General features: G+C 42.0%; 1 protein-coding gene across 1 annotated transcript in view; it reads left to right on the top strand.

The window, feature by feature from the left end:
* The window catches only part of PTPN4 (protein tyrosine phosphatase non-receptor type 4), a gene marked incomplete in the record, with an annotated part of 1,345,721 nt that overhangs the window by 1,064,021 nt on the left and 260,626 nt on the right, over window positions 1-21,074 (top strand).

Genomic DNA, 21,074 nt, shown 5'->3' with positions numbered 1-21,074 from the left:
TAGAAAAGTCAAATTTAAACTTGCATGATTCAGATAGAGCATGTAATTTTAAGACACCTTGTTTTAAGTGTGCTTTGTTCTCTTAGTATCCCTTGTTGAAAAAGAATACACACGTATCCTACACTAGTGGGAGCTAGCTGCTGATTGGTGCCTGCACACGTTTGTCTCTTGTCATTGGTTAAATGTATTGGTTACCAGTGTTTCTTTAGCAAAGTTCTATCCGAATCCTGTCACTTTAACCATCAAATGATATTTCTGTATGTGTGTGTGTGTATGTATATATATAAATATATGTGTGTGTGTGTACTTTCATATAGTCTCTTACATTGTGTATTCCCCACTCTTTATACATAGGTACACAGGTAAGCCTATGTCCATAATTATGCAATTATTATCATTCCTCTTTTCTTTCATGTAAATGGCAAGAGTCCATGAGCTAGTGACGTATGGGATATACATTCCTACCAGGAGGGGCAAAGTTTCCAAAACCTCAAAATGCCTATAAATACACCTCCCACCTCACTCATAGCTCAGTTTTACAAACTTTGCCTTCGATGGAGGATGGTGAAGCTAGTCGTACTTGATTTTCTTCTGTGAAAGGCACTTCTAAGCATAACCCAGTTTCTCTCAAAGTACAGTGTTTGTATGAGGGATGTGAGGGGAGTATTGCCTGATGATGCCATGTTTTCACCTATTGGAAATCTATTCTAAGGCTCTCTGTAAATTTGGTCGTGGGGATTCATCTGTCACCTCCCTTTACAGATCGACATTATACTCCTCTACCAATAAATCTGCTGATATGTTTCAGTACTTTGGCTGTCTGCTATATGTGGATGAGTGTCTTCAGGTATGTATATATTATTTTTTAAGACACTCTCAGCTGTGTTTGGCACTTTATATTTTAAAGTTTTAATATATATTGCATATATTTGCCATGAGTCAGGTCTATGTTTATTTCCCTTTGCAGTCTAACAGTTTCAGCATGGAAATTGTTTTCTTCTTAAATGGAAAGAGTCCGCAGCTGCATCCATTACTTTTGTGAAATAAGAACCTGGCCACCAGGAGGAGGCAAAGACACCCCAGCCAAAGGCTTAAATACTCCTCCCGCTCCCCTCATGTCCCAGTCATTCTTTGCCTTTCGTCTCAGGAGGTTGTCAGAATTTTTAATTTTAATTTTTTTGTCTCTTATGGAGGGTAGTGCTCTTCGGCATGGGACAGGAGTTTTAAGTAGTCCTGTCAGTCTCTCAGTGAGGGCTTGGATGAAAGTTAGAGTCCGGAGGTGCAGGGAGAGTCTTTCTACGAAACCATCCCGACTCATATTAACAGCTCCTCAAGCAATCGGCGTTTGCAAACTTCGCTCCGCTGCCTGCTTTCTTCTCTCAAGTCCATGGCGGAGGCGAGGCCACTATTCGTCACACTTGAAAGGCTGTGTTCCTGTTCTACAGCGTAGATTCCGGTAAGATCATTTCATTTTACTTTATCTTCAATGTACTGTAATATGAGTCTTTTCCCAATAGGTTACCACACCTTTGCGGGTCTAACTATATGACATAAGGGTCTCAGTGAGTCTTTGTATCTAAAAATCGAGGGTTAAAATCTCCTGAGGGGGATTATTCAACAGGGGGGCTTTATAATCATATCATGTATGTTATGTGATTCAACCTGCTTATGTGTGATGTTTTGAGCTAGTGTTTGAAACTTTGAGGCCTTTGGAAGTGACGCAGCCTTTTAGTTGGGCGCTCTTTTGGACTGTTCGGTTCACCTTGTGTTCGGGCGTGGTTCTGTTCCGTTCCCCATTTCCGCATTCCTGACCGTGTGGCGAAGGAGATATTCTAGTCCGCAGGGGTCTGGTCATAGGAGGTGGGTGAGTGACCCAGCCATTGTGGGTGCCAGGTGCCGTTTTTGTTCTCATACTTTAGTCCATCTTGATATTTCCTCTATCCAGTTATGGAGGATTCTGATGCTGAGACTCTGCTCGTTTCAGATTCAGTTACGGAGGATTCTGATACCGAGACTATTTTGATTTCAGATTCTGTGTCCGGTGACGAATCCGATTTGGCCTCGTTGACACATGTCGACCAGTTTTGTTCCGTATGCCATTTCAGAGCGCCTTGTTCCTCGGGCTCGGGGAATCAAGGAACTGCTGAGCCATCCGCCTCTGGGGGGCCTGTCCTCCGAGAGGCGAGTTCCCTACCAATTCATACTTCTGCACATGCGGTTAACCCAGTTTCTGATTTCTCCATGCAGGGTAGCGTGTTCCCCCCGGAGGTTGCAGCACGTTTTCGCTTCCACATAATGTTGGCGATTGTTCGTCTGCAGAGTCCAGACTTTTATTTGAGAATGTGCTCGTGCCCTATAGTCCCGGGCCTTCCGCCTTGGGGAGGGCCTCTACAGTTCCCCGCAGGTGTAACTGTCTCTGAGTGTTGTGCCTTTCGTTACAGGATTGCGCGCCTTCGTGTATTGCTCAGACATGTTTTTCAGTTATTAAATGGCCCTATCGTTACCAGATTACGGGGATTTTCAGTCTGCTAATTCGAATGGTGCACCTTATTAGACATGTGGGGATGAGGTAATCCCCTGATTGTCATTTGTTTTAGATCTTTCCCAGTTTTTGAAAGTTAGGGCTCCGTTTGGCTGGTCCTGCGGGTAGGCCTGTGACTGTTTTTTGTTTTTTTCCCCCTATGAGGGAGAATTTATGCAGCTTGCCGGTTAGGACCCTAGGTTAAGGCTGGTCCTGTCGGGTTTGTTTGGTCCTGCGGCTGTTCAGACACGTGGCGCTGTTCTGCTCGGCTGGTTCGGTAGAAGCGCAGAGTGCTCAGGTTATCATTGTTTTTAATGTTCAACTAAGCATTCAAGAGGATCTGTGGGTCCGTGAGGCAGGAAGGATTTTTCAGTCCTTATAGCCTTCAGTCATAGATGGCCGGGCAGGGGAGTTTCCCGCTGCGTCACTTTATCTGACATCTGATTTCATCAGAACCTAGAGCCTCCCCCATGTGGTGGAGGGTTGGAGGGCTTAATGCCCCTTACCACAGTTGAGTGGTTTGGCCTTCATTTTTAGGACTCTGGATTTGTCCTTTTGGGCTTGATTCAAAAGCTTGTACAGGATAGCTTTCTAGCATGCGGATGGTTTGCAGTTTGAAACCAGTTGCAGCTCTTGACACCTTGCAGGTGTACGCGTAAGCTGTTTATAGTGTATCTAGATGCAGCTCTTACTCTTTGACGGGTACTGTCTGTCTAAGTTATATGAGACCTTTGGGTCTTCTTCCATTGTCTCCGGGTGAGTTGAATCTCCTTTTAGGGATCTGTGTTCCCGGGTGATGGTTGTTCCCCGCGGGGACTTTGTTAAGCTCAGGGTTTTCCGGAGCTGGGTAGTCTTAGTGCCTTTCTCTTCCTTGTGTCCTCTGCTTGTGCGGAGGTGATAGGGAGACTAGTCCTGCTAGTAGGATTATTTTTTTTACCTCGAGGTATCCCTTGGTTGTCCTGAGGCTTTGAGAAGTATCTTCATATGACTTCTAGCCTTGCTCCTTGGAGCGTTGGACTTTAGATAGGGGTGGTTCCTTCCTTTGGTCGGGGCTTTCGAGTTTTTCTCGCTATCCGGATTCTCTGGATATGCATCCATATCCCTTTTGACTGGCTTTTTGGACAGTTGGGGAGTTTAGTTCTATTGTAAGGTTTGCCTGAACTATTAGGTGCCCGGACCTGTTTTTCTCCCTGAGACTTCCGGTTGCTGGAGCTTCGCTTGGCTTTCTTCCTGACCCAGTTTTGGGTGGTTTTGGAATCTTGTATCTCAGGGCTGGTCGGGGTGTTCCACGGTTGTGGGAACTTGGGCTATGTCCTTGCTCCATCTATCTGACCTGGTCATGGTTGGCCAGGTTTTCGGAGTATTTTTTACTCTTTGCCACATGAGTAGCCCATGTCATCTAGTGGTTAGCTGTGTGGCTTGTGCCTCAATCTGCTGGTGCTGGATGTCCAATTTCTGGTGCGCCTTAGGGTTGCATTTTCCTGGTCAGCTTGCCAGTGTTCCCGTGGATTCCCTGCTCTGCAGGCAAATGGGTTGGCTGTGCCTCTGCTTGGCAAGCTACTTTTATAGGACATCTGTGTTGGGAATTTATCTTCCCATTAGCTGGTGGCTTCAGGCCTTGAGAACAGTTGTTGCCCTTCCGGCATCATCCCTTTTCTTTAGGGGATATTCTCCTCCCTATGTAGATGGAGTCCTTGCTTGGGGCTTCTCCTGGATGGGAGGCGGAAAGGTGGGATTGGTTCCCCTTGGGGTCTTGCTGGCTCCAAGTCAGACTTGCTGGACCTTTATTTTGATAGATCCTTAGGTCTATGGCCTTCTTGTCTGTTTTCAGAGTCGGGTTGTACTTGTACTCTGTGGGGATGGCTCTGCTATCCTTACGCTCGTTCCTGTACCTGTTTCGGGATTCTTTTGTTCCCCTGTCTTGGATCCCTGAGGCTGGGTTGGTCCAGCTGGGTGTGGGTCTGCAGGTCAGGATGGCCAATCGGTCTAAGGCGCTGCATTCGGGTCGCAGTCTCCTCTGGATGTGTGAGATTGTTGAGTCTATGCTGTTAGCTCAGTCTGCTAAGGTATAGATTTTCCTTTTCAACTTGCTCCATTGATTTCAGAAGAGGGTTTACTCTTCCTTCGGGTTCTGCGGATATACTCTCCTCGGGGGGCCTCGATTGAGGTTTTTTGTTCCCTTTTTAGGGACCTGTGTGAAGGTCCGGCGACTTAGGTTGCCTGGAGTGTGCCCTCTGTCCAGGGGTTGCTTTTGCGCTCTGTTTCTTGCTTGACTGCTTCTTCTTCCGCAAGTACCCTCTGTGTCATCCTGTTATGGACTCTGTGTTCTCAAACTTGGGGTTTTTCACCTGGGTGTATTACACACTTTTTCATGGTCAAATGCCTGGGTATTCTATGGTCAGACACTGGGAGGACTTTGCCTCTTCAGTTGCATACTGTGCTTGCAGGATGTTGAAGAGACGTCTGTTCTGTCTCTGTGCCTGGTCTTATCCCGGGTATCGCTTGGTATAGGCGTGGCCTCCTTTTGTTTGGGTCCCTTTGGGTCTCTGTGAACTGGGCTCACTCTTGGATGTGTTCTTTGTTGTATTAGGGGACCTTTCGGTTTTCTCAGTTCTCCTTTGCCTTGTCCCCTTGGGGGTTTCGGCTGGTGTCCCCTTCATTTGTGGGGGGTGAGCGGTGGTGAACCATCTGTTGAGCGATGGTGTCTCCTGGAGGACTGTTGGCTCAGTCGAGTCCGTTTGCGGTCTCTAGTTTGGCTTCTGGACTAACTGCGAGTCAGTGTAATTGGGGCTTTTCCTCTTAAAATTTTCTCGGCTTCGGACGAAGCGGGGTTTTTTTTATTGGGTAGAAGTTCAGGCCTGGTGCCCTCAGTATGGGCCGCCTATTGTACCCTCCCGTCTTGGCATTCAGTGTCCCCTCTATAGCTTGGGTATTATTTTCCCAAAAGTAATGAATGCAGCTGTGGACTCTTTCCATTTAAGAAGAAAAACATAAATTATGCTTACCTGATAATTTCCTTTTCTTCTGATGGAAAGAGTCCACAGCTCCCCACCCGTAATTTTATGTGGGGCATCCTTATATTCTTCTGGCACCTTTTTCACCCTGATATTTCTTCTACTGTTCCTTGTTCCTCGGCAGAATGACTGGGGGATGAGGGGAGTGGGAGGAGTATTTAAGCCTTTGGCTGGGATGTCTTTGCCTCCTCCTGGTGGCCAGGTTCTTATTTCCCAAAACTAATGAATGCAGCTGTGGACTCTTTCCATCAGAAGAAAAGGAAATTATCAGGTAAGCATAATTTATGTTTTTTGGGAGAAATTTAGTTATTTTTCTTACCTGGGGTTCCAGCTAGTTGTAACTTCGGACTTGTTTTTTCAAATTTTCGCGGGCATATTAGGCTTGCGATGGCGCAAAATGCTTCTATTTGTTGCGTCATTCTTGGCGCAAATATTTTTGGCACAGAGGTTGCGTTTGACGCGAGTCACGTAATTTCTTGCATCTTTGTTGACGCAAATTTTTGTGCCGCAAAGTTGCGCTTCTTATGACGCGAGTCGTGTCATTTCTTGTTAACTTTGGCGACAAAAGTTTTTTTTCTCTACATTTGCATCATCTTTGTTTGTGTCATTATCGGCGCCAAAAAATGTGTTATATTAAGTCTCTCCCTCTTTGCTCTCTGCTCTTATTTGTTTACAGAAGGCTATGATGTTTGCTTTTTTATTTTATTTTCATTTAAGTATTTTAGCATAAGCATTTTTTCCCATTCCTGAAACTGCTATTTTGAGGAAATTGGATATTTTGTTTAAATGTTATTTTTCTTTCATGTTATTGGCAAGAGTCCATGAGTTAGTGACGTATGGGATATACAATACAACCAGGAGGGGCAAAGTTTCCCAAACCTCAAATGCCTATAAATACACCCCTCACCACACCCACAATTCAGTTTTACAAACTTTGCCTCCTATGGAGGTGGTGAGGTAAGTTTGTGCTAAGATTTCTACGTTGACATGCGCTTCTCTGCATTTTGAAGCCCGATTCCCCTCAGAGTACAGCGAATGTCAGAGGGATGTGAAGGGAGTATCACCTATTGAATGCAATGGTTTTCCTCACGGTAGATCTATTTCATAGGTTCTCTGTTATCGGTCGTAGAGATTCATCGCCTACCTCCCTTTTCAGATCGACAATATACTCTCATATACCATTACCTCTACTGATAACTTTTTCAGTACTAGTTTGGCTATCTGCTATATGTGGATGGGTGTCTTTCGGTAAGTATGTTTTTATTACTTAAGACACCTCAGCTATGGTTTGGCACTTTATGCATATAAAGTTCTAAATATATGTATTGTACTTATATTTGCCATGAGTCAGGTTCATGTATTTCCTTTTGCAGACTGTCAGTTTCATATTTGGGGAAAATTAACATATTAAGAAATATATTTTCTTACCTGGGGTTTAGTCTTTTTTAAAAATTGACTACTTTTTTCTTGCAAATTGCGGGCAGGATTAGGCCCGTGGGTGCGCCAAATTCTAGACTTTATTGCGTCATCCTTGGCGCAAGAATTTTTTGGCACGAAAGTACGTCCGTTGACGCAAGTTTGTTGACGCCGAGTTCCTTACACAGGGTTGCGTCCTTAGTGACGCGAGTGTGTCATTTCTCAGTTACCTTGTGTTTCATACTTGGCGCCAAATTTTTTCATTAATTTAATACCCCATTGCTATTTGCCTCTTGCCTTTTTCTATGTCAGAGGGCTATGCTATTTGCATTTTTCTCCCATTCCTGAAACTGTCATATAAGGAAATTGACAAATTTTGCTTTATATGTTGTTTTTTATTTTACATTTTGCAAGATGTCTCAATCTGATCCTGCCTCAGAAGTATCTGTTGGAACTTTGCTGCCTGATGTTGGTTCTACTAAAGCCAAGTGCATTATATTTCCGAATGTCATTTGTATTGGTTATCATGATAAACTTTTACATGCAGATATTGTGTCCATCAGTAAATAGTACATTGCCTGTTGTTGTTCCTTCAACTTTTAATGTACATGTTATATCTATGAAATTTAAAGAATTTGTTACTGATTCTATTCAGAAGGCTTTGTCTATTCTGCCTTCTAATTAATATAAAGGTCTTTTGAAATTTCAAATGACCGACAACATAATGAATTATCCTCCTCTGATGAGGATCTATATGATTCAGAATATCCTTCCTCAGATATTGACACTAACAAATCTACTTATTTATTTAAAATTAAGTATTTTCGTTCTTTGTTAAAGAAGTGTTAATCATTTTGGATATCGTGGAAACTAGTCCTCTTGATATTAGAACTAGTAAATTCTGTTTTTAAACCTCCTGTGGTTATTCCAGAGGTTTTTTCCTGTTCCTGATGCTATTTCTGATATGATTTCTAAGGAATGGAATAAGCCGGGTACTTCTTTTATTCCTTCTTCAAGGTTTAAAAATTGTATCCTTTTACCAGCAATTTCTATAGAGTTTTGGGAAAAGATCCTCAAAGTTGATGGGGCTATTTCTACTCTTGCTGAACGTACCTCTATTCCTATAGAAGATAGTACTTAAGTTCCTTTAGATAGGAAACTTGAATCTTATCTAAGGAAAGCTTATTTATATTCAGGTCGTCTCGGGCCTGCAATTTCTTTGGCTGATGTTGCAGCTGCATCAACATTTTTGTTGGAGAATTAGCGCAACAAGAATTGGATTCTGATCTATCTAGCATTGTTCGCTTACTGCAACATACTAATCCGTTCTGATGCCATTTTTTTATATCATGAAGATTGATGTTAGATCTATGTCTTTAGCTATTTTTAGCTAGAAGACTTTTGAGGCTTAAATCTTGGAATGCTGATATGACTTTTTAAGTCTAGATTGCTATCTCTTTCTTTCCAAGATAATAAGAGACCTAAGGGTAAAGAGCTTCTAAATCGTTTTCGTTCTTTTTGTCAAATAAGGAACACAAACCTAATCCTTCCCTATGGAATCTGTTTTCAATTGGAAATCTTCATTAAATGGAATAAATCCAACCCATTTAAGAAACCAAAAGCCAGCCCCTAAGTCCACATGAAGGTGCGACTCTCATTCCAGCTCAGCTGGTAGAGGGCAGATTAAGGTTTTTTTTCAAGTATGTTTGGATAAATTCTGTCCAAAATCAATGGTTTCAGAGTATTGTCTCTAAGGGGTATCGAATAGGATTCTGAGTAAGTCCTCCTGTGAGAGGATTTTTCTTTCTTTCACACATCCCAGCAAATCCAGTTAAAGCTCAGGCTTTCCTGAAGTGTGTTTCAGACCTGGAGTTTCAGGGGTAGTCATGCCAGTTCCTTTTTAGGAACAAGGTCTGGGGTTTTATTCAAATCTATTCATTGTCCCAAAGAAGGAAATTTCATTCAGACCAATTCTGGATCTGAAAATTTTGAATCGTTGTGTACCAACTTTCAAATGGTGACTTTAAGGACTGTTCTGCCTTTTATTCAGCAAGGACATTTTAGGTCCACAATGAACTTGCAGGATGTATACCTTCATATTCCAATTCATTCAGATCATTATCAGTTCCTGAGATTCTCTTTTCTAGACAAGCATTACCAATCCGTTGTTCTTCCATTTGGACTAGCAACCGCTCAAAGAATCTTTTTTAAAGGCTCTATGTGACCTGCTTTATGGAAACCAGAGAGCAGGGTATTGCGGTGTTTCCTTATTTGGACGATATCTTGGTACTAGCTCAGTCTTTACGTTCTGCAGAATCTCACACAAATCAACAAGTGTTGTTTCTTCAAAAACATGGTTGGAGGATCAATTTACCAAAATGTTCCTTGATTCCTCAGACAATGGTCACCTTTTTTAGGTTTCCAGATAGATTCAGTGTCCATGACTCTGTCTCTAACAGACAAGAGACGTTGAAAGTGGTTGCAGCCTATTGGCACCTTCAGTCTCAGTCATTCCCTTCAGTGGTTATGTGCACAGAAAATTTAGGTCTCATGACTGCAGCATCGGACGCGATTCCCTTTGCTCGTTTTCAAATGAGACCTCTCCAGCTTTGTTTGCTGAATCCATGGTGCAGGGATTATACAAAGATATCACAGTTAATATTCTTAAATCTCAATGTTTGACACTCTCTGATGTGGTGGTTAAATCACCAGCATTTAGTTCAAGGGGCTTCTTTGTTTGGCTAACCTGGACTATGATCAATACAGATGCAAGTCTTTCAGGTTAGGGAGCTGTTTGGGGATCTCTGACAGCACAAGGGGTTTGGAAATCTCAAGAGGCGAGATTACCAATCATTATTTTAGAACTCCGTGCAATTCTCAGAGCTCTTCAGTTTTGGCCTCTGTTGAAGAGAGAATCGTTCATTTATTTTCAAACAGACAATATCACAAACAGTGGCATTTGTCAATCAGCAGGGTGGGACTCAGTCCACAAGCTATGAAAGAAGTTTCTCAAATACTTGCTTGGGTGGAATCCAGCTCCTGTCTAATTTCTGTGGTGCATATGCCAGGTATAGACATTGGGAGGCGGATTATCTCAGCCGTCAGACTTTTCATCCGGGGGAGTGGTCCCTCCATCCAGATGTGTTTTCTCAGATTGTTCAGATATGGGGTCATCTAGAGAGAGATCTGATGGCCTCTCATCTAAACAAGAGACTTCCCAGATGCCTGTCCAGGTCCAGGGATTTTCAGGCGGAAGCAGTGGGTGTGCTGACACTTCATTGGTGTTATCAACCTGCTTATATTTTCCCGCCTCTAGTTCTTCTTCCAAGAGTGATCTCCAAAATCACCATGGAACAATAGTTTGTGTTGCTGGTGGCTCCAGCATGGCCTCACAGGTTTTGGTATGCGGGTCTTGTTCGGATGTCCAGCTGCCAACCTTGGCCACTTCCGTTAAGTCCGGACCTACTGTCTCAAGGTCCGTTTTTCCATCAGGTTTTCAAATCATTAAATTTGAAGGTATGGAAATTGATCGCTTAGTGCTAAGTCATAGAGGTTTCTCTGACTCAGTGATTAATGCTATGTTACAAGCTCGTAAATCTGTTTCTAGAAAGATTTATTATCGAGTTTGGAAGACTTACATTTCATGGTGTTCTTCTCATAAATTCTCTTGGCATTCTTTTAGAGTTGCAAGAATTTTACAGTTTCTTCAGGATGGTTTGAATAAGGGTTTTGTCTGCAAGTTCCTTGACGGGACAAATCTCTGCTCTTTCTGTTTTATTCACAGAAAGATTGCTAAACTTCCTGATATTCACTGTTTTGTACAGGCTTTAGTTTGTATTAAGCCTGTCATTAAATCAATCTCTCCTCCTTGGAGTCTTAATTTGGTTTTGAGGGCTTTACAGGCTCCTCCATTTTGAGCCTATGCATTCTTTGGACATTTATCTACTTTCTTGGAAAGTGTTGTTCCTTTTGGCCATCTCTTCTGCTAGAAGAGTTTCTGCGCTATCTGCTCTTTCTTGTGAATCTCCTTTTCTGATTTTTCATCAGGATAAGTTGGTTTTGCGGACTTCATTTAAATTTTTTCCTAAGGTTGTGAATTCTAACAACATTAGTAGAGAAATTGTTGTCCCTTTCTTGTGTCCTAATCCTAAGAATTCTTTGGAAAGATCCTTACATTCTTTGGATTTGGTGAGAGCTTTGAAATATTATATTGCAGCTACTAAAGATTTCAGGAAGACTTCTAGTCTATTTGTTATATTTGCTGGTCCTAGGAAAGGTCAGAAGGCTTCTGCTATTTCCTTGGCTTCTTGGCTAAAGCTTTTGATTCTTCAAGCTTATTGTGGTCGGGTCAGGCCCCGCCTCAGCGAATTACAGCTCATTCTACTAGATCAGTCTCCACTTTGTGGGCTTTTAAGAATGAAGCTTCAGTGGATCAAATTTGCAAAGCGGCAACTTGGTCTTCTTTTCATACATTTACTAAATTCTACCGTTTTGATGTATTTGCTTCTTCAGAAGCAGTTTTTGGTAGAAAAGTTCTTCAGGCAGCTGTTTCAGTTTGATTCTTCTGCTGATGTTTTAAGTTTTTCTTGTCATTTAAAGAATAAACTTATATTTTGGGTTGTGGATTATTTTTTCAGCGGAAAATGACTGTTGTTTATTTCTTCTACAAGATACGAGTCCACGGATTTCATCTTAGCTTGTGGGATATTATCCTCCTGCTAACAGGAAGTGGCAAAGAGTACCACAGCAGAGCTGTATATATAGCTCCTCCCTTCCCTCCACCCCCAGTCATTCTCTTTGCCTGTGTTTGTACTAAGAAGAGGTGAAGTGAGGTGTAAAATTTAGTTTCTTCAATCAAGAAGTTTTTTATTTTAAATGGTACCGGTGAGTACTATTTTCCTCAGGGGGATATGGAAGAAGCTTTCTGCCCTGAGGTTAATGATCTTAGCAGATGTAACTAAGATCCACGTTGGTTCCCACAGAGCTTCTGAAGGTAATGCAAGAGACATCTTCAGTGTGGAGAACGGTTTCATGCTACAAGCAGCATTGAGGTATGTGCAGCCCTTTATTTCTGAGGAGACTTGGTATATCAGAACTGGCTGACATTTATTTCCCTGCAAGGGAAGTGGTAAGCAGTAGACCTGTAAAATAAAGGGGGTGTTACTGAGAAACCTGTGCTTTATTTATTTCATTTGATATATTGGGCCAAGCATTATATTGGGCTTCACAACATTATAAAGAGACACTGGGAGAGGCAGGAATATGCTTAAAGGGACACTGAACCCAATTTTTTTCTTCCGTGATTCAGATAGAGCATAACATTTTAAGCAACTTTCTAATTTACTCCTATTATCAAATTTTCTTCATTCCTTTGGTATCTTTATTTGAAATGCAAGAATGTAAGTTTAGATGCCGGCCCATTTTTGGTGAACAACCTGGGTTGTTCTTGCTGATTGGTGGATAAATTCATCCACCAATAAAAACGTGCTGTCCAGAGTGCTGAACTAATAAAAAAGTTTAGATGCCTTCTTTTTCAAATAAAGATAGCAAGAGAACGAAGAAAAATTGATAATAGGAGTAAATTAGAAAGTTGCTTAAAATTGCATGCTCTATCTGAATCATAAAAGAAAAAATTTGGTTGTGTCCCTTTAACGTTTTTTTGTTTAAAATAAACAGTTTGACCGTATTGGGAGTGTACTTAGGGGTTAAAGATTTCTACATGGCTTATACTTTAAAACCGCTTCACCATGCGGTTGTTCAGGCCTACACGACATGATGGGCGGGGCTTATTTTTTCGTGCTCGGACACGCACTTTACTCTGGCTGAGAAGCAGCAGGCATTAGCTCCGGTTGAGCCTAGGCATTTTGAAGTACCCTGGGGGGCAGGTAGGCGCCACAGAGGCGCAGAGGGTATTTTTGTCAAATTTAACATATTTGTGTCTATAAATACCTTTTAGAAGTTAATTCTCCCCTTACTCTTGGGGTGCAATAATTTTTGGAGCCATTAATTAGGTATAGTTAATTTTAAAGAGTAAATTAACGTTTTAAAGCAGTTTTGGAAAATTTGTGCGCTTATATATCTCTTAAAGGCGCAGTACACGTTTCTCAAAAAAAAATTAAAGCAATAAATAAAGTTTTTAACAACTATTGTGGTTATTACTAGTCTGTTCAACATGTCTGACATTGAGGAATCTCATTGTTCTATGTATTTAGAAGCCATTGTGGAACCCCCTCTTACATTGTGTACCTCTTGTACTGAAAGGGCCTTACGTTGTAAAAAGCATATTTTAGGTTAAGAAAGTGTGCCTAAGGATGATTCTCAATCTGAAGAGAACCAGGATATGCCATCCAATTCTCCCCAAGTGTCACAACCTTTAAGGCCCACACAAGCGAAGCCAAGTACTTCTAGTGCGTCTAATTCTTTTACTCTGCAAGAGATGGCTGCAGTTATGTCAACTACCCTTACAGAAGTATTATCTAAATTACCAGTGTTACAGGGTAAATGCAGTAGGTCAGGTATTAATGTGAATACTGAATCCTCTGATGCTTTATTGGCTATTTCCGATGTACCCTCACAGTGCTCTGAGTTGGGGGTCAGGGAATTGCTGTCTGAGGGAGAACTTTCAGACTCAGGGAATGTGTTACCTCAGACAGATTCGGACGTCATGTCCTTTAAATTTAAGCTGGAACACCTCCGCCTGTTACTCCGAGAGGTTTTAGCGACTCTGGATGATTGTGACCCTATTGTGATACCACCAGAGAAAGATGTAAGATGGACAAATATCTAGAGGTACCTACTTACACTGATGTTTTTCCGGTTCCTAAAAGAATTTCGGAATACTACTGCTGCAACTTTTTGGTTTGATGCTCTAGAAGAGTCTCTGAAGGTTGAGACTCCATTAGATGACATTTTGGATAGAATTAAGGCTCTCAAGCCAGCTAATTCTTTTATTACTGATGCCTCTTTTCAAATTGCGGCATCAAGTTAGCGGCGAAAAATGCAGGTTTTGCCATTTTAGCGCGTAGAGCGTTATGGCTCAAATCTTGGTCTGCTGATGTGTCATCAAAATCTAAGCTTTTAGCTATTCCTTTTAAGGGTAAGACCCTATTCGGACCTGAATTGAGGGAAATAATTTCTGACATTACTGGAGGTAAAGGCCATGCCCTACCTCAGGATAAGTCGGTTAAGATAAGGTGTAAACAAAATAATTTTCGTTCCTTTCGAAACTTTAACGGAGGACCCTCTGCTTCCTCTTCCTCCACAAAACAGGAAGGGAATTTTGCTCAATCCAAGTCAGTCTGGAAACCCAACCAGGCTTGGAATAAAGGTAAACAATCCAAGAAGCCCGCTGCTGCTACAAAGACAGCATGAAGGGGCGTCCCCCAAACCGGGACTGGATCTAGTAGGGGGCAGACTTTCTTTCTTTGCTCAGGCTTGGGGAAGAGATGTTCAGGATCCCTGGGCACTGGAAATCGTGACCCACGGGTATCAACTGGAATTCAAGGATTTTCTCCCACGAGGGAGGTTTCATCTTTCACGATTATCTGTAGACCAGATAAAAAGAGAGGCGTTCTTACGCTGTGTAAAAGATCTCTACCATGGAAGTAATTTTCCCCGTTCCAAAACTGGAACAGGGGCAGGGGTTTTACTCAAATCTTTTCGTGGTTCCCAAAAAAGAAGGAACTTTCAGACCCATTTTAGTTCTCAGTGTCTAAACAAGTTTCTCAGAGTTCCATCATTCAAGATGGAGACTATACGAACAATATTACCTATGATCCAGGAAGGTCAAAGACTACCGTGGACTTGAAGGATGCATACCTTCATATTCCTATTCACTAGGATCATCATCAGTTTCTAAGGTTTGCCTTTCTGGACAAACATTATCAGTTCGTGGCTCTTCCTTTTGGGTTGGCAACAGCACCCAGGATCTTCACCAAGGTTCTAGGGTCCCTTCTGGCGGTTCTCAGACCGCGGGGCATAGCAGTGGCGCCTTATCTGGACGATATTCTAATCCAGGCGTCAACTTATCAACTGACAAAATCTCACACGGACACAGTGTTGTCTTTTCTGAGAACTCACGGCTGGAAGGTGAACATAGAAACAAGTTCACTAGTTCCACAAACAAGCGTTCCCTTCTTGGGAACTCTGATAGACTCGGTAGACATGAAAATATTTCTGACGGGGGTGCAGTCTGGAATTCCCTGAAGGCTCAGGGTGTTTGGAGTCTCTACCTCCAATCAATATTCTGGAACTGAGAGCAATATTCAATGCGCTTCAGGCGTGGCCTCAGTTGGCTTCGGCCAAATTCATCAGATTCCAGTCGGACAATATCACGACGGTGACGTATATCAATCATCAGGGGGGAACAAGGAGTTCCTTAGCGATTATAGAAGTATCAAAGATAATCCGATGGGCGGAGGCCCACTCTTACTATCTATCAGCGATCTACATCCCAGGAGTAGAGAACTGGGAGGCGGATTTTCTAAGTCGTCAGACTTTTCATCCGGGGGAGTGGGAACACTGCAATTACATTTACTAGAAGATTTATGAACAAGTGCAAGAAGATTTATGCACTTGTGCATAAATCTTCTAGTAAATGTAATTGCAGTGTTATCCAGCTCTCTTCTTCCACGGAGCATGCCACTCCCCCCTCCTTCCTCCCCTCTCCATGTAGATACACAGAGGGGGGAGGAAGGAGGGGGGAGTGGCATGCTCCGTTGTAAGAAGAGAGCTGAATATTGCCAGAGCCTACAAGATCTATACTTGTTTCTTACAAAAAAGTAAGGTATTAAACAGTTTTAAACTGCAAAGTAGTAACTAAATTTTCAGCTCATTCCTTTCCCCTGCCTGTAGCATCAGCTGTTACTATTAACTAAAACAACAGTTCCTCTAGCCGTGCACTCAATAGTGCAGTCAGACATATTTCTTCTAGCTTAGAAAAAGTTTTGAGTTCTTTGAAATTAATAAATGCATGCACAACAGAATATTTATTTATATAAATATGAGGCACATATGAAAAATGTTTATAAAGCTAATTACAGCACTCAGACTTAGCACCACTGTGAGAGAGCATTCTGGTAATCCTTCTATAATTTTAATAACATTATCTGCCATGCACAATCACGTGACTGCTGTGCCCGTGTAGCAATATGGTGGCCTACATAGCATCACCAAGCAGCAGATCAGCAGTCTAATTAAAGACACTTTTATTGAACTGTTTGGGGTAAACTGAGCGGCAAGAATAAGGATTCATGATTACTTTGTTATTATTAGTAAATATAAGTTAGCTTAAACAATTTTTAGAAGGTGTTATAGGTCCCTTTAAGCTAGTGCATAAATATGTCAATAAACCTCCATTGACAACGAAGTTTTTGTATATAATAATTATCAGTTATGATTGTGTTTATAGTTGGTGATTTGGAGCAAATAAATAGTTAAACACAGTTCGTATTACTTGTGTCACTTTGACAGTGGTTTTGGTTTATAAAAAGTTGTTAGTAATGCAAAGATTGGGATACATTCCGTATACACCAGTGTAAAGTAAATGTTACAGTCACAATATTCCCAATGAGTAACTTGTTAACTAAGCCACTGGCTTAAAATTAAGTAAAGTAACTGTTATACTGACATGTTTGGTGTAACTTTTATTGTTACTGTGGCAAAATGCTTATTATACATTCATTTTGAGAAAAAAAATAGTCACAAATCTTAGTGGGAGGTAGTTCCACTTGATTGGGGTAACAAATGAACAATGCTTAAATTTAAGCAAATTAGTATGATTTGACAGCAAACCAACTCTTATGTACACGCATGTATTAAAGGATTCATCTATTTGACCCAATTTTGTCATTGTATTGACACAAATTCTTTGTGATTATTATTACCAGTGGGTTTAACCCACCTTTGAGGACTCAGGAGTGCTATTTGTGTATACTTGTTGTGTAGGATCTCCTATTCTCCACAATTTCTACTAATTTCAGTCTCTCATATACACAGCACCAACTCTGGAACTTGGGTCAATAATACCTAAGTATCCTTTTACTGGGCAGCAGTTCCCATCTATTTATATGTAGTGCCATTGGATCTCTCCTTCATTTCGCTTTGCCAGATTATATTTTTTATTTACAACTTCAGTCACCTCTGCACCTTTTAGCTTTTACTTTCTCTTCCTAAAACCTTTGGTCGAATGACTGGGGGTGGAGGGAAGGGAGGAGCTATATATACAGCTCTGCTGTGGTGCTCTTTGCCACTTCCTGTTAGCAGGAGGATAATATCCCACAAGTAAGGATGAAATCCGTGGACTCGTCGTATCGTAGAAGAAATCAATTTATCAGGTAAGCATAAATTTCCTTTTTATCCCTCCCTCTCTAGTGATTCTTGCGTGGAGTTCCACATCTTGGGTATTGATATCCCATACGTCACTAGCTCATGGACTCTTGCCAATTAAATGAAAGAAAACCTAATTTCTTCTGTTATGTGTGATCAGTCCACGGGTCATCATTACTTCTGGGATATTATCTGCTCCCCTACAGGAAGTGCAAGAGGATTCACCCAGCAGAGTTGCTATATAGTTCCTCCCCTCTACGTCACCCCCAGTCATTCTCTTGCACCCAAAGACTAGATAGGAGGTGTGAGAGGACTATGGTGATTATACTTAGTTTTTAGAACTTCAATCAAAAGTTTGTTATTTTACAATAGCACCGGAGCGTGTTATTACCCCTCTGGCAGAGTTTGAAGAAGAATCTCCCAGAGTTTTTCTTATGATTTTAACCGGAGTAGTTAAGATCATATTGCTGTTTCTCGGCCATCTGAGGGAGGTAAAAACTTCAGATCAGGGGACAGCGGGCAGTTGAATCTGCATTGAGGTATGTAGCAGTTTTTATTTTCTGAATGGAATTGATGAAAAAATCCTGCCATACCGTTATAATGAACATGTATGTATACTCTACACTTTAGTATTCTGGGATGGTATTTCACCGGAATTACTCTGTAAAAGTACATTAAACCTTTTATTAGGTATTTTTCATGTTAAAACGTTTTTGCTGGAATGTAGAATCGTTTGCATTAATGAGGTACTGAGTGAATAAGTATTTGGGCATTATTTTTTCCACTTGGCAGTTTGCTTGTGTTAATTATGACAGTTTCGTTTCTCTCTCACTGGCTGTGTGTGAGAGGGAGGGCCGTTTTGGCGCTCTTTGCTACGCATCAAAAATTTCCAGTCAGTTTTTCTGCATGATCCGGTTCATCTCTAACAGAACTCAGGGGTCTTCAAACTTCTTGAAGGGAAGTAGATTCTCTCAGCAGAGCTGTGAGACTTATATAGTGACTGTGATTTAAAACGTTGCTCTGTAATTTTTATGTTTAAAATTTAATTAGTGTTATTTTACTAATGGGAACAAACCTTTGCTAAAAAGTTGTGTTGTTTGTTAAGAGTGATGCTATAACTGTTTTTCAGTTCATTATTTCAACTGTCATTTAATCGTTTAGTGCTTCTTGAGGCACAGTACGTTTTTATTAAATAAAATTGTAACCGAGTTGCATGTTTATTGCCAGTGTGTTAAACATGTCTGATTCAGAGGAAGATACCTGTGTCATTTGTTCCAATGCCAAGGTGGAGCCCAATAGAAATTTATGTGCTAACTGTATTGATGCTACCTTAAATAAAAGCCAATCTGTACAAATTGAACAAATTTCACCAAATAGCGAGGGAGAGTTATGCCGACTAACTCGCCTCACGTGTCAGTACCTGCATCTCCCGCCCGGGAGGTGCGTGATATTATGGCGCCTAGTACATCTGGGCAGCCATTACAGATAACATTACAAGATATGGCTACTGTTATGACCGAAGTTTTGGCTAAATTACCAGAACTAAGAGGCAAGCGTGATCACTCTGGGGTGAGAACAGAGTGCGCTGATAATTCTAGGGCCATGGTCTGATACTGCGTCACAGCTTGCAGAGCATGAGGACGGAGAGCTTCATTCTGTGGGTGACGGTTCTGATCCAAACAGATTGGATTCAGATATTTCAAATTTTAAATTTAAATTGGAAAACCTCCGTGTATTACTAGGGGAGGTCTTAGCAGCTCTCAACGATTGTAACGCTGTTGCAATACCAGAGAAAATGTGTAGGTTGGATAAATACTTTGTGGATACCGGCGAGTACTGACGTTTTTTCCTATACCTAAGAGATTAACTGAAATTGTTACTAAGGAGTGGGATAGACCCGGTGTGCCGTTCTCACCCCCTCCAATATTTAGAAAGATGTTTCCAATAGACGCCACCACACGGGACTTATGGGCAAACGGTCCCTAAGGTGGAGGGAGCAGTTTTCTACTTTAGCTAAGCGTACCACTATCCCGGTGGAGGATAGCTGTGCCTTTTCAGATCCTATGGATAAAAAATTAGAGGGTTACCTTAAGAAAATGTTTGTTCAACAAGGTTTTATATTACAACCCCTTGCATGCATCGCGCCGATCACGGCCTGCGGCAGCATTTTGGATTGAGTCTCTGGAAGAGAACCTTAGTTCAGCTACGCTGGACGACATTACGGACAGGCTTAGAGTCCTTAAACTAGCTAATTCATTCATTTCGGAGGCCATAGTACATTTAACCAAACTTACGGCTAAGAATTCAGGATTCGCCATTCAGGCACGCAGGGCGCTGTGGCTAAAATCCTGGTCGGCTGATGTAACTTCTAAGTCCAAATTACTTAATATACCTTTCAAGGGGCAAACTTTATTTGGGCCCGGTTTTGAAAGAAATTATTGCTGACATTACAGGAGGTAAGGGCCACGCTCTACCTCAAGACAAAGCCAAAGCTAAGGCTAGACAGTCTAATTTTCGTCCCTTTCGGAATTTCAAAGCAGGAGCAGCGCCAACTTCCACTGCACCAAAACAGGGAGGAGCTGTTGCTCGTTACAGACAAGGCTGGAAGCCTAACCAGTCCTGGAACAAGGGCAAGCAGACCAGTAAACCTGCTGCTGCCCCAAAGACAGCATGAACCGAGGGCCCCCGATCCGGGACCGGATCTAGTGGGGGGCAGACTCTCTCTCTTCGCCCAGGCTTGGGCAAGAGATGTCCAGGATCCCTGGGCGCTAGAGATCATATCTCAGGGATACCTTCTAGACTTCAAATTCTCTCCCCCAAGAGGGAGATTTCATCTTGTCAAGGTTGTCAACAAACCAAATAAAGAAGGACGCGTTTCTACGCTGTGTACAAGATCTATTATTAATGGGAGTGATCCATCCGGTTCCGCGGTCGAGAACAAGGACAAGGGTTTTACTCAAACCTGTTTGTGGTTCCCAAAAAAGAGGGAACTTTCAGGCCAATCTTGGATTTAAAGATCCTAAACAAATTCCTAAGAGTCCCATCGTTCAAAATGGAAACTATTCGGACAATCTTACCCATGATCCAAGAGGGGTCAGTACATGACCACAGTGGATTTAAAGGATGCTTACCTTCACATACCGATTCACAAAGGATCATTACCGGTATCTAAGGTTTGCCTTCTTAAACAGGCATTACCAGTTTGTAGCCCTTCCATTCGGATTGGCTACGGCTCCAAGAATCTTTACAAAGGTTCTGGGTGCCCTTCTGGCGGTACTAAGACCGCGAGGAATTTCGGTAGCTCCGTACCTAGACGACATTCTGATACAAGCTTCAAGCTTTCAAACTGCCAAGTCTCATACAGAGTTAGTTCTGGCATTTCTAAGGTCGCATGGATGGAAAGGTGAACGAAAAGAAGAGTTCTCTCTTTCCTCTCACAAGAGTTCCATTCTTGGGGACTCTTATAGATTCTGTAGAAATGAAGATTTAATCTGACAGAAGACAGATTAACAAAGCTTCTAAATGCATGCCGTGTCCTTCATTCCATTCAACTCCCGTCAGTAGCTCAATGCATGGAGGTGATCGGCTTAATGGTAGCAGCAATGGACATAGTTCCCTTTGCACGCCTACATCTCAGACCGCTGCAATTGTGCATGCTGAGTCAGTGGAATGGGGATACTCAGATTTGTCCCCCACTCTGAATCTGGATCAAGAGACCAGAAACTCTCTTCTATGGTGGCTTTCTCGGCCCACATCTGTCCAGGGGGATGCCGTTCAGCAGGCCGGACTGGACAATT

This window comes from Bombina bombina, chromosome 1, assembly GCF_027579735.1.
Source record: "Bombina bombina isolate aBomBom1 chromosome 1, aBomBom1.pri, whole genome shotgun sequence".
Lineage (NCBI taxonomy): Eukaryota > Metazoa > Chordata > Amphibia > Anura > Bombinatoridae > Bombina > Bombina bombina.
The sequence above is the reverse complement of the archived record's forward strand: the minus strand, read 5'-3'. Positions and strand labels throughout refer to the sequence as shown.